Below are 18,366 nucleotides of genomic sequence, written 5' to 3' on the forward strand. Positions count from 1 at the left end.
GATCCAAAACAATCTGCCCCACTCCAATTCAAAATGATCTCCCCCTCTCCAGTCTTCCCCAATTCAAACCAATCTGCCGCACTGAAATTTACTGCACTCCAATCCAAAACAATCTGCCCCAGTGCAATCCAAAACAATCTGTCCACTCCAATGCAGTAACAGTCTGCCCCACTCCAATAGATGTCACTCTAATCTGCTGCACTTTAATTGCAAAACAGTCTGACCCACTCCAGTATTACCCACTTCAATTTAAAACAATCTGTTCCACTCCAGTCCGCCCCACTCCAATCCAAAACAATACACTCTACTCCAGGCCAATACACCTCTCCCCAATCCAATCCACCCCAATTCACCCCACTCCATTCCACCCCTCTCCCATCCAATCCACTACACACCAACCCAATCCATCCCACTCCAATCCAACCCACACCACTCCAGGCCATCCCACTCCAATCCAATCCAAAACAATCTGACCTCTCTAGTCTGCCTCACGCCAATCCAAAACAATCTGCCCCACTCTAATCTGTCCCACTGCTATCCCAAACGACCCACTCCAATCCGAAACAATGTGCCCCACTCAAATTGGCTACACTCCAACCCAACTCAACCCAATCCAATCCACCCCACTCTATCTCAATTCACCTCACTCCAATGCAACAGAATCCACCCCTCTACAATTCAATCCACCCCGCACCAATCCAGTCCACCCCAATCCAGCCCAGCCCAATCTACTTCACTCCAATGCACCCCACACCAGTCCACTCCAGTCCAATCCACCCCACTCCAGTACGCCCCATTCTCGACCAACCCATCCCACTCCAATCCATCCCACCCACTCCATTCCAACCCACCTCACTCCATTCCAACCCACCGCACTCCAGTCCACTTAGTCCACCCACTCCAACCCACCCCACTGCAATCAACTCCCCTGCTATCAGGTCCACCTCACTCCAATTCCGTCCACCCACACCTCTCCAATCCATCCCACTTCAATACAACCCACTTTAAACCAACCCACTCCAGTCCAATCCAGTCCACATTAATCCACCCTACTCCAGTCCAATCCACCCCATTCCAAAACACCTTAATCTAACTCACTCCAGTTCAGTCCACCTCTTTTCAATTTATCTACCTTACCCAGATCCAATCCATCCTACTCCAATCCAATCCAACCCACTCCAGTGGAATCCACCCCACTCTAGTCCAATCCATCACAATCCACTCCAATCCACTCCACCCCAATCCAGTCCACCCAACCCTGTCCGATCCATCCCATTCTAATTTACCACACTAAATCCAACCCACCCCACCCTAATCCACCCCACTCAATTCAATTCACCTCACTCCACTCCACTCCAACCCTCCCCAATTCAATCCAACCCAATCTGATCAACCCCATTCCAGTCCACCCCACTCCAATCCAGCCTACTCCAATCTACCCCACTCCAATCCAATCCAATCCACCCCTCCAGACCTCCCCAATCCACTTTATCCCATTTCAATCTAATCCACCCCACACCAATCCATTCCACCTCAATGCAGTCCACCCCAGTCAAATCCTCCCAATCCAATCTACCCCATCCAAATCCAATCCACCCCTCTAGTCCTCCTCACCCACCCCAATCCATCCCACCCCATTTCAATCCAATCCAATCTAGTCCTCCTCACTCCAATCCAGTCCACACCACCCCAATCCAATCTAATCCATCCTACTCCAATCCACCCCACCCTAATCCACCGCACTCTACTCCAATCCACCCGACTCTAACCCAATCCACCCCATCCCAGTACAGTCTACTACACTCCTAATACAATCCACCCAGCGTACCCCACTCCAAACTACCCCACTTTAATCCAATCCACCCCAATCCAATCCACTCAACCCGACTCCAATACACCCCACCCCAATCCAATACACCCAAACACATTGCTGTTCAGTCCACCACACTCCAATCCAATCTATCCACCCAAACCCCACTCCAAATTACCCCACCTCAATCCAGCCTAATCCAATCCAACACACCCCAATCCAATACAATCCATTGACCCCACTCCAATGCATTCCAACCTACTGCAGGCCACCACACCCCAATCCAATCCAATCCATTCCACCTCATTTCAATCCACACCACTCAATCCAAGACACCCCACCCTACTCCAATCCTTCCCACTCACTCCAATCCACCACACTCTATCCTAATGCAATCCATTCCACCCCATCCCAGTTCAGTCCACCCCACTCCAATCCACCATACATTAATCCAACTCACCCCATTCCAGTCCAAACCACCCCGCCCCATCCTGATTCAGTCCATCCCACTCCAGTCCAATACATCCACCCAAGTCCCATTCCAGTCCCCCCCACTTCAGCCCAATACACCCTGCTTCTGCCCACCCCAATCCAACACACCCAAATCCAAACCACCCACCCCACTCCAATCCACCCCACTTCAGTTCAGTCTACCCCACTCAAATCCATCCACCCAAACCCAACTCCAGTCCAACACACCCCACTCCAGTCCAATCCACCCACCCTACTCCAAACCATCCATCCCACTGCAGCCCACCACACCCTACTTCAATCCAATGCAGCCCATCCTACTCCAATTTATCCCACTGCAGCCCACCACACCCCTTTCCAATCCATCCCATGCCATTTCAGTCCAACCCACTCCAATCTACCCCACCCTACTCCAACCTACCCCACTCACTCCAATCCTCCACACTCTAAACCATTCTAATCCACCTCACCCCATCTCAGTTCAGTCAACCCTGCTCCAATCCATCCACCCAAACCCCACTCCAATCCAGTGAATCCAGTCTGCCCCATTCCAATCATTTCCACCCCAATCCAGTCCAATCTGATTCACTTTACTGTAATCCAGTCCAATCCACCCGACACCAGGCCTATCACTCCAATCCAAACTAATCCATCCCACGCATATCCACCCTAATCCAAATCATCCCATTTCAATCCACCCCACTCGAATCGACCCCACACCAATCCACCCCACTCCACTCAATCCACCCCATTCTACCCCACTCAAATCCACCCCACTCAAATACTATCCGATCCATCCCACTACCCAAGTCTACTCTAACCCACTGTGCCCTATTTCACCCCACTCTACTCTACAACACTCTACAATCCGTATTCCACTCTACCAGTGGTGTAATAAAGGTCCCCACAGCCCCTGCAGTGGGGGAAAGGGCACGGGCTCACGGGAGTCCCTCCAGCACAGTACTCTGTGCGCAGGCAGCAGGCCCCTGACTTTGTTAGGCCACTGCATTCTACTACACTTTAACAAATCCACTCTTTGGCACTGTACTCCCCCACTCCACTCGGTCACCAATGACAATAACTTTTAGCCATGCTGAACAGCAGCCACACTGGTGTACACATGGCAAAACGCATTGCCAAAGCCAATAGCTCTTGTGTAGACGGGACCTATTGGCTTTGCCAATGCTTGTTTATAGGAGGCTGCCGCCTACTTCTCCCCCCAGGTGCTGCCCACTTTCATCACTGACACTGAACAGTGCCTTTTAGAGTGCAAAAGCTGGATAGCAGCAATCAAGCGAAGCGAGCGAGACAGTTGCCACAAGGTGGGGTTCACCCCCTTAGTAAATGTTTCCCTTAGCGCGTTTCATATTTAAAAACCTGTGTAATTCCAACACTCACTTCCCATAGATTCGTAATTACAACTGACACACGTACCATTACGGAGGTGTTGTTCAGGGAAGTGTAATTTGCTCCAGGCTTCTCCGATCCAAGATCTTTTCTTCAGGCAACACTTCGCAGACGTGGGTTTTACTGAATTCTGTGAACTTGTCCAGTGTGTGACAGTTTAAAGAATACACAGTTTTTTTTGTATTTTTATAGGGCTTAGTACCCCTGGCGAAGCTTTGATGCACTTTAAGGCGGAATAAATAAACTCATATAACATACTTTCTCGTTGCTAAAAACGAGCCGTCAGATGCGCTGGTAATCTGCACTATCTGTCAGGCATAGCAGGACGTTGTTGTGACTAAGAGTAAAACTCCAGCAGTTTCTCTGATGTAGTTCAGTTTTTTGGGGAAGAAGGATAACACACTGGCTTGTTGTTGTGTGAAAAAGGCCGCTTTATTGGAAACAGGTGCACTCACATTTTTATACCCTAGGCCTTACGCCTCACAAAACTAAAAACCTCACTATACAAAAACTTCCTGTAACCTCTCACCCCCACCCCTACCCATCCCACCCCTTCCCCCCCATTTTAACCGCATGTCCTGTAAACCTTTGACTGTAAACCCCCTTTGTCATCAACAAAACGTCCACGTTCCTATTCTTAAAGTCGAACTATCTGTCCTTATTTGTCCTGTTCTTCACTCCCTTTTTCCCGCGAGATGTTGTCAGCCCTGTCTCCCTTCTCTGTTGTCACATTCCTGATCCGTCCCAACCCCCCGCTGCACCTGTTCCTCAGCGACATAACCACTACAATTAAACCCCCGTTTTGTGCACCTGTCTCCAAACATAAAACCAGCCTCCAACTAAAACTGTGTTAAAAAGTTGCTCTGAAAAAAACCCCAAAAGAAAGAGCCCCCCGAAAAAACTACCGACCCAAAAAACTAAATATATATGGGGAGGGCGGGAGGGGAGCAAAAAGCCTTGCTACCGCCCGCTTTCGTCGCCACCAACAAAATGGTGGCGACCCTAACAAGATGGCAGGTATAAATACCTGCTTCCAACTAGCCCAAAAGGCGCCCAACGGCGCCCGTGGGCTAATCCACTTCCCCAAACCTCCCGGGGGGGATACAGCCCCCTTTGGTGATCCCCCCCGGGACCTCCTTGGGGAAGAAGGATAACACACCGGCTTGTTGTTGTGTGAAAAAGGCTGCTTTATTGGAAACAGGTGCACTCACATTTTTATACCCTAGGCCTTACGCCTCACAAAACTAAAAACCTCACTATACAAAACTTCCTGAAACCTCTCACCCCCACCCCTACCCATCCCACCCCTTCCCCCCCCATTTTAACCGCATGTCCTGTAAACCTTTGACTGTAAACCCCCTTTGTCATCAACGAAACGTCCACGTTCCTATTCTTAAAGTCGAACTATCTGTCCTTATTTGTCCTGTTCTTCACTCCCTTTTTCCCGCGAGATGTTGTCAGCCCTGTCTCCCTTCTCTGTTGTCACATTCCTGATCCGTCCCAACCCCCCGCCACCAGAAAAAGGCACTCCCCGCCTTTTTCTGCCCCCCCCCACTAAGCCTCCCTGAAAAGCGACTTCAATGTGTCTTTTAGTTGAAACAGGTAAAGCTCCATGCCGATAAACGACAAGTGCACTCCGTCATCACGAAAAAATTCCTTGTCCTCGAATCTCAAATCAACGTGCTCAACACACGAGATGCCCTGAGATGGGCAAAACAGCTTCAATTCTTTGTTTATTTTTCTCCTAGCCTTTTCAATCGCTGCAGGCTTCCTGGCCCCTCTCCAAAACCTACGTGGCACAAAAGCCGTCCACATTATATGGCAACCATGCCAACACTTTCGTATCTGCAGTAAGTCAGCCTTCATGTCCTTAATTAAGTCCAAACCCGTCCGCCTGACTAGATCGTTTTCCCCTACATGCAACAATAAAACATCGGGACAAAACCCTTGACCTTTCATCTCCTTCAATGTCCCTAATAACTGGCCCCACTGCATGCCCCCCTTTCCCTGCCACCTCACTCTATATCTGTCCCTGTCAAAACCTAAATTGTCACCCAGAAACGTCGCCCGAGCTTGGCGCTGTGCCCACTTTACGAAAGAGTGTCCCACGACCCATATCTGAAGAAACTGCACCGCAGGACCCGGGACAGAACCTGTGGTAAAAACAAAAAATAGACCTGTTACTGTGCGCCGCCTACACCCGGCCCCGCTTGTCGCACGTAGCGCTTGTAAGCATCCGATTGCCAACGCCCCAAAGCCATTATACGCGCATCTGACCATCCTCTGCACCCTGCCTCAGTGGCCATCCCAATCCGAAAAGAATGTGTGCCGAATAGTCCCTCGCTCTGACCCACCTTTTTCAAACCAGCGCGAAGCACTCGAAGGAACTGGTAGGCCGTCACCCCTTCCCTCGAAAAATGTCGAAAAACAAGTTGCCCAGCTTCGTAAGAAACCGCACGCCACTCCCGTGCCCATTTTACCGGACATACCGCGCGGTCCGGATAGGGCGCTAAAACAATCCTTGCCCCAAAACCCTTCTGATCCGCTTTCGTTCTCCCGAGCTGTAAAACCAAATGGTCTCCTGTAAGCAAAACATCGTCCCATATCACTCCCCCAGATCCACGGGCTCCCAACAGTTCAGATACTCGAAACGCCCCAAAAAACATCCAAGTCATCAAAGTGTGGAATAAAATGCGTTCCCATTCGTCATAACAAACCTCCGACAATGACCCAGTCACCTCCTTTAATAATGACAACGTTAGAGGTTGCCTCCTCAGCCCTTGTCTACCCCCCTCCCTCTCCCACCCTTCCAAAATACGCTGACCCAACTCCCCCTCCGAAGGAGGGTAACCCCAAAACAGCTTGCCCATGAAAGCAATACCTGCCAATTTACCCGCAATGGTGACCCTGGACTGACGTCTTTCAACCAAGTCCAAAATAAAGCATACCACGTCTTCAACTCTATCACGTTCGCTGCTCCTACGGCGTGCGCCCAGTTTCGTGAATTCTCGCCATGCCCGCAGATACGCCCGCTGTGTAGATGGTGCCAGTGAGTTCAGCAGCAGCTGAAACATTCTGTGTCGCCCGCGGCCCAAAGTACGTCGGGCATCCGAATCCTGTATAACTCTGCGCCCGCAACCAGCCCATGGAACCTCTCCCACTGTGAACGAGACAAAGCATCCACAATGTCGTTGTTCACTCCAGGCACATGACACGCGGTAAAATGAATATCATGTCGCAGACAATGCAAAACAAACAGGCGCAGTAATCGCAAAACCTGTACATCCCGCGCGGATTGCTTATTCACAATGTGCACGACGGCCAGATTGTCCACCCGAAAAAGAACCCGGTGGTGAGTCAAATATCTGCCCCACACGCAAGCTGCCACAAGCAGGGGAAAAAACTCTAGGAACGCGATGCTGCGCCCCCCCCCCTTTCCAGGACGCCGGCCACGACTCCGCGCAGTACTTACCGTCCCAGTACAGACCAAAACCCGACCCTCCCGCTGCGTCAGAAAAAATCTGTACATCCCAGTCCACCATCTGCCAGGACTGCAAAGGTATGCCATTGAAATGTTCCAGAAAAACCGTCCACATCCTTAAATCCGCTTTTACTCCCGCACCCAGCCGCACATGATGGTGTGGGAGCTTCCCACCTGCCAGGGCGAAGCCGAGCCTTCGACAAAAAGTCCGCCCGGCTCTAACCACCCTACACGCAAAGTTGAGGTGGCCCAGCAAAACTTGAATATCTCTCACTGTTGGCTTTTTACACTGTAAAACCGCCATTAAGGTTCTTAGCATAACCTCTTTCTTCTCAGTCGGCAGCCTCGCCACCATGGTAATGGTGTCCAACTCAATGCCTAAGAAAGTTAAAGCCGCACAGGGCCCAACCGTTTTCTCAGGGGCCAGGGGCACACCCAAGTCCTCCATGAGCTCTTGGAAACGCCGCAGCGCGACCGCACATAGGTCCGTGGCTTGCGGTCCAACAAAGAAAAAATCATCTAGGTAATGTGTCACGGCCCTGTGCCCCGACACCCGCACAAAAATCCACTGAAGGAAAGAGCTGAAACACTCAAACAGAGCGCATGATGTGGAGCATCCCATCGGCAGAGCTTTGTCCACGTACCAATGGCCGCCAAACTGAATGCCCAGCAAACTGAAATCATCCGGGTGGACTGGTAGTAACCGAAATGCTGATTTAATGTCAGTCTTAGCCATTAATGCACCCGGCCCGATGTTTTGAATCAAATCTATGGCCACATCCACGGAAGCATAGGACACCTTTGTCCGCTCCACCGGAATAAAATCATTTACCGACGAACCCTCAGGCCATGATAAATGATGTATCAGCCGATACTGTCCCGGTTCCTTCTTAGGCACCACGCCAATAGGCGAAACTATAAGATTTCCGATTGGCCAATCGCTAAAAGGACCTTCCATCCGTCCTTCATCCAATTCCTTCCTAAGCTTTTCTTGGACTATAGCCTCTTTCCCTTGCACCGACCGCAGATTCTCCGCCCAACGACGCTCCCGAGGCCCTTCGTACCCCAACAAAAACCCCTCCGCAAACCCGTGGAACAATGTTGCCGCCGCATCCCTGTCGTCATAGACTCGTAACCAAGGGGCCAACTCAGCCAACTTAACTGGCGTACGAGCTTTTTCCCAAGGGCCCTTGGCTTCCCCTGAAACGGGCGATCTGCTGAGTGGACCCTCCACCTGCTTGTTGATTCTGTGTAGGCGTCCCGATTCCCTGGGCCGCAGAAACCGTACACTGCACGACCCAGTGTCGTCCCGCACAGCGGGAGCACTCATGTCGAAACTTGCAATATTCTCGGGTGCATAACCCTTTATTGTAGTCCCAACATGCCCCTGTTTTCGAGGGCCCTACCCCACCTGAGTAGCCTCCCTTCGACGTACCGCTAGCCCCACCTTGCGTGGGGTGGTCTCGAAAGGGCCGATACGTAATCGGCAGCCCGCTGGCTGTATACACAGTCCTACCGAATTTTGCGGGCCCATGGTGTGCTGCCACAGGTCCGCGTCAATTTCTCCCCACTTCACCTCCTCGTCAACTGCCATCCGAGCCCGACACTCTTCGTCGTACTGTACCCATGCGTAGCCTCCGTAATTAAGGTACGCCTTCCGAATCACGTCCATGTACTTAAACAGCGCCACCGCCCTTTCGGGAAAGCGCTCACAATATACGCTGGCATATATTAAAAAGGCCGCCGTCCAGTTCTCTATCGTAACCGGTACCCTGGGTCGCTTTGCCAGTTCGTTTTCTTCCTCCTTTGAGCCCTCCTTAGCTCTAATCTCCCTGTGTAATAACTTCAGCATTTCTACGTATTCGCCCTTCCAAATTTTTTCCTTTGTCGTCATCATTAAGTGGGCGCCTAAAGGCTTTGCCGTCCCCATATATGGCAACTTCTTAAACTTCTCTCCGTCCTGCTTCGCTGACCCTTCGCCTGGCGTTTTCCCTTCCTTTTCCTCAGCCTGGACTGCCTGCTTCGTCTGCTCCCCTTTACCAATCCCCAGGTCAGGCCCAACCCCAATATCGCTTACATATACCCCTTTGCAAAGGCGCTCCTGCCTTTCCCCGTCCTTCGCCTCCACCGCTACCGAAACTGCCCCCACGCGCTCCTTACCTGGAATCAAAACCTGTTGCCTCTCCCGGATTCTCTTACGCAAAGGAACTTGCGGCCGCCGCTCGTAATCCGTAACCTGCAACGACTGAAAAACATCATTAGACTCCCCCCCCCTCGTCTTCCACCACGTCCCCTCCTCCCCCTCTCGTAGTTCCCCTTCTTCCAAACTGTCGTCCTCATAGTCCAACTCCTCCAGCCTCTCTACCTCCTCCTCAAAAATTTCATGAATTTCTCCCAGCCCCCCCCCGACGTCCCCGCGCCCGTCCGCCCAACTGCTGGTCCCCCTCTGTAGGCGCCGCGCCAGGTTGTCGCTCCCGTAGGCCCCCCATGGCGTTGGGCGCAAAACCCGCTCCGCCACCGCTGCCTGCAGGAACCCCCTTAGACACACCATACTTCCTTTTGACGGTAGACTTCCAGCCGGCCGCACTTGGCCCCGCCGTCCCTTCTTGCCGGGGTATTCGGGCCGCCCGTGACCCGCCCAGGTCCTGTGGCATCTCCTCCTCGCCCTGCCGCGGAAAAATCGGAAAACGGTTGAACTCGTCTGTTCCAACCCCTACTCCCCTATAATCCTCAACGTCCCTGGCCTCCTCCGAGTCACTCTCCTCTCCCTGCTCCCCTACTCCTCTCCACCCAGAAACCTCGGGCCCCCTGTCCCATTCAACTTGGCCTGAACCGTCCCTTCTCCCGTAAGTGCGACGAGGGGGGAGAACGCGAAGCGTGATCCCGTCCTCCTCCACCCCCCAGCCCCCCTCCCCGACGCTCTCCCCCCCCACACCTCTGCTGCCCCATCCCCCTCCCACCCCACTGTATCTGTTTCCCTTTCGCTCCCCTCCCCATCACTCCACTCTAGTTGACCCAACCCAATACCTGCTCCGCCCTGCCCCCACCCCCCTCCTTTACCTGCGGCACCTGTAATCCCCCCAAATGGGGCCGCCTCACCTGATGAAATTACGCCTTGGCCCTCATCTTGCGCCGGGGCCTGCCCCCTAAAACCATTCTTGCTCCTCTCGCCCTTTTCCTGACACGTGGGAGCCGCCGCCGCACGACCGCGTGGCGCGGCCACCCGGCCCCTCGCTCTTACAGCTCGCGTCGCTATTAGAGAGGCCGGGCCCCTCCTTGATAGCACCCGGCCGCGCGGCTTTTCCACAGCCGCCTCTGGCGCGCCCTCTCCCGAGGGTCGTGTGCGCCCCGCGGCGCCTTTGCCCGCCGGGGAATCCCCTACAGCCATCCGGTGGGTGCCAGATACACGCGAGGCATTGCGCCTCCCCTCGCCCGGGCCCTCCCCCCACCCCTCCACTCACCATAGTCCTGCTGGCCGCTCCACGGGACTCGGAGCAGGCCAGCACCGCCGCCGCCACACCGCTGGAGGCCCGTCGCGTAGGACGCGACGGGCCCCCCACTCCGCTCTTAACGAGGTCGAGGCGACCAGCCTCCCTCAGCAACCGAAAAGCCTCCTGGACCCTGGCGTCGGCCATTAGGAATTCAACCGTCGACCCAACGAAAATTCTGACAGGTACAGTCAGAATATTAAACGCTTTTCCTTTTTTTTTTTTTTTTTTTTTATTACCAGCCTAAAGTCCCTAACTTCTTTTTTTTTTTTTTTAAACCCTACGAAACAAACCGCCGCTCAGAGCAAAAAGCATTGCTACCGCCCGCTTTCGTCGCCACCAACAAAATGGTGGCGACCCTAACAAGATGGCAGGTATAAATACCTGCTTCCAAATAGCCCAAAAGACGCCCAACGGCGCCCGTGGGCTAATCCACTTCCCCAAACCTCCCGGGGGGGATACAGCCCCCTTTGGTGATCCCCCCGGGGACCTCCTTGTGAAACAATCTTCTGGTTTAACAGACCAATTGAACGCTTGTTAGCTTGCAAAAGATCAATTGAGTAAAACCCCGAGATCATTCACTGAAATATGCTTCCCCAGTGGCTGGGAGAGTCACTTGGAGCTGTGCAGACTACATGAGACAGCGGTGGGGAATTAGCTCAAATGGTAGAGCGCTCGCTTAGCATGCGAGAGGTAGCGGGATCGATGCCCGCATTCTCCAGAAGCACCATTTTTAAAATCATGTGTGAGTTTATTCAGTTTTACATTTCTATCTCTGCTCATATGAATATTTTTTGGGATTTACATTTTAGATGTTTACTTCATTTAGAAAGTAATGGAAGCTTCATACTGTACAGCACGGGGAGCGATTCGCGGCTGCTACAAACAAAAACAAGGCATCCTGTCCCCAAAATGTACGATTTCTTCAGGAAACAACAGCCACGTCACAGTAGGGGCTTGCATAAGGCAAAGTTATGGACGGCCAAAGAGTGTTAAAGGCACCTGCTCGCTTGACCTTGCTCTCAACTGTTATATAACCAAGCACTGGCAAAGCCAGCAGTCCTCGCCTTTGAGACCTATCGTCTCTTCCAATCCCTTTACAGACCTCCCAGCTCACACGGCGCCATCATGAAGAATCCTGAAGAGCAATCGTGGGGAGAGAGCCAGAAAACAGCAATCCCCTCTACGGGCTCCGTTGACTTGCGAGATCATGTGGCCGATTTCCTAGCCCATCACTCCCTCATTTTCACCCCCTCCCATCCCCGGGAAGGTTACAAAAAGCAGGAGCTGGTCCTAATGGGCTCGCTAGTAACTAATAAAACAGGCTGCAGAATGGACTTGTTTCAATTCACTGGATGGAGACTGTAAAGCGGGACAAGCAACCAACTGCACTCCTAGGCGCTGGAGTGCATCAGTACAGTTAGCGTTTGGTGTGTACAATGCAGCTCATAGTACATCAGCAATCTCGTTCATGGTCTCCTTCACAATAATCTCTGCATTTTGATGCTCGTTGTCTGTGATGCTTCTATCCAGTCTGATAGCTCAGTGGGTTGACGGCCTGCGGCAGGCATGTGTGTGTAACATGCAAGTCAGGAGTATGAATTGCACTAGGCAGACGGTACCTTCTGTTCTTGAGAGGTAAACAAAATGAGTATCATGATTTTACAAGGTCATTTAGGCAGCACTCGATAAAGGGAATTGACACATTTCATATTGTGTTTTGCCCTCTATCAAATGGTAAATTTAATTTGGGCTGCCTTGTTCATGTATGCCAGTGTTTACACAAAGGAGTAACGGCACAATAGCTGTGGGCGCTTGTGTGCTGCATCTGCCTGGGGAACACTTACCATCTCGCTATACAATGCTGAATTACATTGGCACTGACAAAGCGAATAGCTCTCGCATTACAGAGACCGATTGGCTTTGCCTATGATTGTTTAATTTACAGCATTCATGCCAGTAGACCCGATTCAGGCGGGAGAAGCCCGATATTTTATGCCAAAAGTAGCTTAATTTTGGGTGTCTCCCGCCTAAAATTGCTTCTGTTTCAATACAAGTAAATAGGGTGAATGCAGTCTCCAGATTATTTTTTTAAATCGAGGTATTGCTGCTAAACCTAAACTGTTATAGCGGGCACTATTACTGCGGTGTAAGCAATGAGCTCGGGATTTGCACAGCTGTTTAAACTATTGAACAAATCATTACATAAAGTAATACATCAAGTAGTTCACTCCAGCAAAAAACAGTCCTAATGAAAATAAGAGTGAAAACACCTTACCTTACCACTCAAGGGGGCTCACTATTCCAGAACAGAAGACTGAAAGAAAGAAGTAGTGCCAGGCTTGCTGAGCCATTCTTTTCCCGGGTCAGGGATTACCATTGTTATTGGTGGTCTCTCTCTTTCACTTGGGAAGCAAAACTTGTGGGGGCGGGTCTCAACTCATAAGGAATAGGCGCAGTAGGTGAATGAGGAGGTAATACTGGGTAACTGAGTATTATGGTATGTTATCAGCAATTGTACAGCACCTTCTACCAGTAAAGTGGCATCAGATTTTGTTCTTAGTTTGAGGATTATATGAATCTGAGACTTCCATCGACCATCTGCTCAAGCGGTGTGTGATGTCTGTGGAATCGTGTGGAAAAAGACTTTGCTCTTCTTCAGTAAGCTGGGAGGTCAGTTGTGATCCAATAATGCAACCAATGTGTTCTGATGATATGATAAACCTCTAAAATGAAGGCTGATTGTTTTGTAAATTTAAAAAGAACTCTAATATGAATTTGATGGGCCATAATGCACGTGACCACGGTGTATTTTTCTAATTGCATTTTATTTAAGAAGTTATTTTTTTAAACTAGAAAATCGTAACCGAAATACTGGATTAAACTGTTTGTGGGAATTTAAAAAAGAAAAAAGGTTTAATTATGTGGGACTACAGTGAAAACATTTTTTGCCAGCTTATAAAACAAATTCTGTGTGTAGAAGTGATTTTCTGTGCTATATTCTGAGAAATTCGGCTAACACTGTGTCCTGACTACAATTTCTGACTAGAAATTCACATGTATGGCATCATTCCTGTGAAATGTGAGTTATAGTGCTGCTTTTGTGCACATAAGAAAACATCGTGTGCAATGTGCTATTGATCACCACTGTTGAGTGAGTGCAGGAGCCATCACTTACAAGAGGCAGTTCCTTGAGTTGGTCATAATGTTCCTCCCCTTTCTCAACAAAAGCAATAAATAGCATGTTATCCTCTGCTGATCTGCATATATGGGCTGGGTCATGATGTTTTTCATGTATCTGTGTTATAAACAAAGCTATTTAACCAGGCACATGGGGTTAAATCAGCACAATTATATAAAATCATACTTAGCCATCCTGATGAGAAAGCTGGATAGCAGCGACCAAGTGAAGCGAGCGAGACAGTTGCCAAAAGGTGGGGTTCACCCCCTTAGAAAATATTTCCCTTAGCGCGTTTCATATTTGAAAACCTGTGTAATTCCAACACTCACTTTCCATAGATTCGCAATTACAACTGACACACGTACCATTAAGCGGTGTGCTCTATAGAAAGAACAAGGGTTGGGTCAGGATGTTGCATGAACACATGTATGACACAGTGACAAGCCCTGTCAGAAATGCGCCTCTACCTTCAACCTCGACTACGGTGCTGTCGGTTGTGGGGTCAGGAACACCCATCCGCTGCTCGAACTTACAATGTTACCAAGAGGCAACTCAGTCCGCAGTATGCACTGTAGAAGGCTCGTATGATACACGAAAAACACAACTGCAGAAGCACATCTAGGAAAAGAAAACACTCTTAGGAAACAGGGACACGTATACCTTGCAACACCAAAGATAACGAGTGAAATGCAGCAGTGAATGCATCACTGGCTTGGATTGCCTTAAAGGTTCCTGCACACATTCCTGAGAAAGAAATCACTGTGTTTGTTTGTAAAGTTAAGAACTTGAAAGGCAGAGCCTGGTATGGGCCCTCTCTCTTTCACACACAGACGCGCACTCTCTCTTTCTGCTTCACTTAAAGCTTTGTTATGAGGGGAAGAGAACAAGGGAATGTTTTTAGGGTCAAACTTACAAACTTTATTTTTTAGGAAATATCACTAAATGCAGTGATGTGATCTATTTTACTAAACTGAAACACTTCAAAATGTGCGGGTTGCCTATTACCAAGGCTGGCCAGTCTTAATCCGTCTCTTTCTTCCACCAACCGTACTCTCCGTAGCTGTCTCTGGGTCTCACTCTCACCGGTTCTTCTTCGTCCCTCCCTTATCCTTTTGTCCGTGTCTTCCTGTCCTTATATTGTTTTTTTATTCTTTCTTTTCTGCATTTCCTTGTCTTGGTCGAAGCCTGATTTTGGAAAATAAGTTCCATCTCCCCAAAATGAGTGCTGGCGCCCACCACCTGCAAACACCTGCACAAAATAAGCACTGCTCCTAGGACCGGATCAGGACCCTCCAACACCCCGCCCACCCTGACCACACACTCTCCCTATTTATTGGTTTGCCCTCCTCTACTGGCAGCAAAGCCCTGCAGCCAGCGTGTGTAAAGACACAACGTCCAACATCACTTTTATTGACAAGTGGAGGGGGGGAGGGGGTGTTCAGGAAAGTGTAATTTGCTCCGGCCATCTCCGATTCAGGTGCTTTTCTTCAGGCAAAACTTCGCAGACGTGGGTTTCATTGAATTCTGTGAATTTGGCAAGTTTGTGACAGTTTCAAGAATACACGCGTTATTGTATGTACATAGCGCTTAGTAACCGTGAGGAAGCTTTGATGCGCTATAATGTGGAATAATTATGCCACTATAACACTTTCTGGTTGCTAAAAGAAGCCATCATAAGTGCTGTTACTCTGCCCTTTCCGTCAGGTATAGCGGGGCGTTGTTTTGAATGAGAGTAAAACTCTGGCAGTTTGTCTGTTGTAGTTCATTTTTTTGTGAAAGAATGTTGTGCTTTTACAGATTAATTGAAGCTCGTTTTACACAAGAGGAATTGAAAAAAACTCAGTCATATCCTTCAACTGTGCTGCACACTGAGTTGGGTCATTTACATGGGGCTGTGCAGTTTTATATAGGCGGGGAATTAGCTCAAATGGTAGAGCGCTCGATGCCTGCATTCTCCAGAAACGACTCTTTAAATATGAACTTGTAAATTTATTGAGTACTCCACTTTTCTGCCTCTGCTCATAGAAATGGTACTTGGATTTTACAGTTTAAATATTTAAGTCATTTAGAAAGAAATCAAAGCTTCATGCAGTGTAGCACGAAGAGCGATTCGCTGCTGCTGCAAACAAAAACAAGCATTTGCAAAGTAATGGGTCTCTTTTACTCGAGTTAGAGCTATTAGCTTTTTAAACTCCTAACCGGACTTTTCTTGCCAGATAACTTGAAAATCAAAAGTAAGACAGTTGGCATAAGCGAGTCTATTCACAGCGCCATGGCCGCCATGAGCATCAGCTTGACAACACACACAAAAATAAAAAAGAAGTTCGTTCGCAGTCAAACTTATCAAAAAAAGTGCAATTAGCCAAGTAACAGGGGCAATTGCCAAGGCGCTATCAAAACCTCACCAAGCAGGGACAAGTAAACCATTTACCAATGTAATCAAAGGAGTTTTGAAGGGCAAGCCCACGATCGAGTGATAGTGATGGGCGTGAGATGGGCGTTGCTAAAAGCTCAGATACACACCAACACGTCGGAAATGCAGCGCATGCACCCTGCTATGCTCATACTAACAAGGCATCCTGTCCCCAAAATAAAGATGTATTCAGGAAACACCAAACAGGTCACAGTAGGGCATATCATAAGGCAAAGTAAGCAATGGCCAATGAGTGTTAATGGCACCTGCTCACTTGACCTGCTCCCTTGACTTTGCTCTCAACTGTTATATAAACAGGCATTGGCAAAGCCAATAGTTCTCGCCTTTGAGACCTATTGGCTCTGCCATTTCCTTTTCTGACCTCCCAACTCACATGGAACCATCATGAAGAATCGTGAAGAGCAGTCGTGGGGAGAGAGTGAGAAAGTCAGCAATCTCCTCCACGGGCTCGTTGACTTGCAAGGTCATGTGTCTGATTCAGTTCACCTGCCCACCCCTCCTTCATTCTCACCGCCTCCCCACCCCTGAGATGGTTACAAAAAGCAGGAGCACGTCATATCGGGCTCACTGGTAACTAATAAAACAGGCTGCAGAATGGACTTGGTTCAATTCACTGAATGGACACTGTAAAGCGCCACATGCCACCAACTGCACTCCTAGGCGCTGTAGTGAATCTGTACAGTTAGGAGTTTTGTGTACAATGCAGCGCATAGTACATCAGCAATCCCTTCCATGGTCTCCATCCCAATGATCACTGCATTTTGATGCTCGTTGTCTGTGATGCTCCTATCCATTCTGATAGTTCAGTGGGTTGAGTGCCAGCAGCAGGCATGTGTGTGTAACATGCAAGCCAGAAGTATGAATTGCACTAGGCAGACGGTATCTTCTATTCTTGGGAGGTGAACTAAATGAGTATCATGATTTTACAAGGTAATTTTGGCAGCACTCGTTAAAGGGAATTGACACCTTTCATATTGTGCTTTGCTCTCTATCCAATGGTAAATTTAATTTTATGGCAAGACCGGAGGCTCCTATTATGCTTTCTTTTCCTGCTTTATTTTAATAGCAGCCAAGAGAAAACACCAATCCCAGAGGTTTGCGTAACAAGCAACCAATGGGAGATAAGACTAGTAACCTTAACCAATCAGTACACTATAGAACGTAACATATACCAATCCTGACTGCAGGCAGCCCTCTTTTCTTGCTGCTCGCAGTCAAGATAAGTATATCTTTCGTTTCTCCATACAATTCGTTTAAAATTAATGTACTTTACTGTTTAATGTTCATGTTTTACTAATGTTCTTGTGCCTGAACTAAATGCGCGTGTTTTCGTTGCCCCTGGCTGATATTTAACTTAATTATTCAGTCGCGCGCGCGCGGAGAGAAACCCCTATCCCAGTATAATTCAGCCGCGTAGCCGTGAACGTTCTATTTTGAACACCGGCTGACGCGAGCTTCTAAGGGTCAGTGTCTGCATTCCCGAGCGCATTCCTTGTGAAGCGCTCGTGTCATTCTGCCGCCTTTCACCAAAATTGAAAGCTTTCAACAATTCTTACCGCGTTTCCTTTACCGGCTTCATTTACAATAATCCCAGCACCTCTTCCTCCATTCACCTCGTCGAGTGCTGAACTAATTACTTGCTAGTGAGGCGTGGCATCGTGTTTCAGCCTTTCATCCTTTAACTTCCTGGTGAGTCACACGCCTGTTAGTTTTAAAGCCCTGCCCTTTATAGTTAACCCCTTATTTACCAGTTTCCTTTTCTTTCCATAGCAAAATGGATTTTTCAGATTTTTTCACAGCAAATGATGATTCTGAAGAGAATTTTTCTTATAATTTAAATAATTTTATTCAATCTTTAGTTAAGAAAGCAGTTTCTGCTTCTATGGGAAAAATTTCCAAGCAAATTCAATCTACTGTATCGTCCTGTTTATCCCAATCACAAGTGGCCCATTCTGCGGGGGAAAGCAGAAAGCGCAAAGCCTCGGAGGCTTCTTTTAATCAGGCTAACGCCTCGTCTGCGCTAATGGATGGTGAGTCAAACTCACTCAGGATGGAGGACAAAGCTCCTCAAAGGCCTCCTACTACGGAGGGGAA

The 18,366-nt window shown here is 49.2% G+C and overlaps 1 protein-coding gene across 2 annotated transcripts in view; it reads left to right on the plus strand.

The window, feature by feature from the left end:
• Positions 1–18,366, plus strand: part of LOC138265609 (diacylglycerol O-acyltransferase 2-like) — a 502,849-nt gene that overhangs the window by 130,965 nt on the left and 353,518 nt on the right. The window lies entirely within an intron of this gene.

The sequence above is a fragment of the Pleurodeles waltl genome, chromosome 11 (assembly GCF_031143425.1).
Source record: "Pleurodeles waltl isolate 20211129_DDA chromosome 11, aPleWal1.hap1.20221129, whole genome shotgun sequence".
NCBI classification, from domain to species: domain Eukaryota; kingdom Metazoa; phylum Chordata; class Amphibia; order Caudata; family Salamandridae; genus Pleurodeles; species Pleurodeles waltl.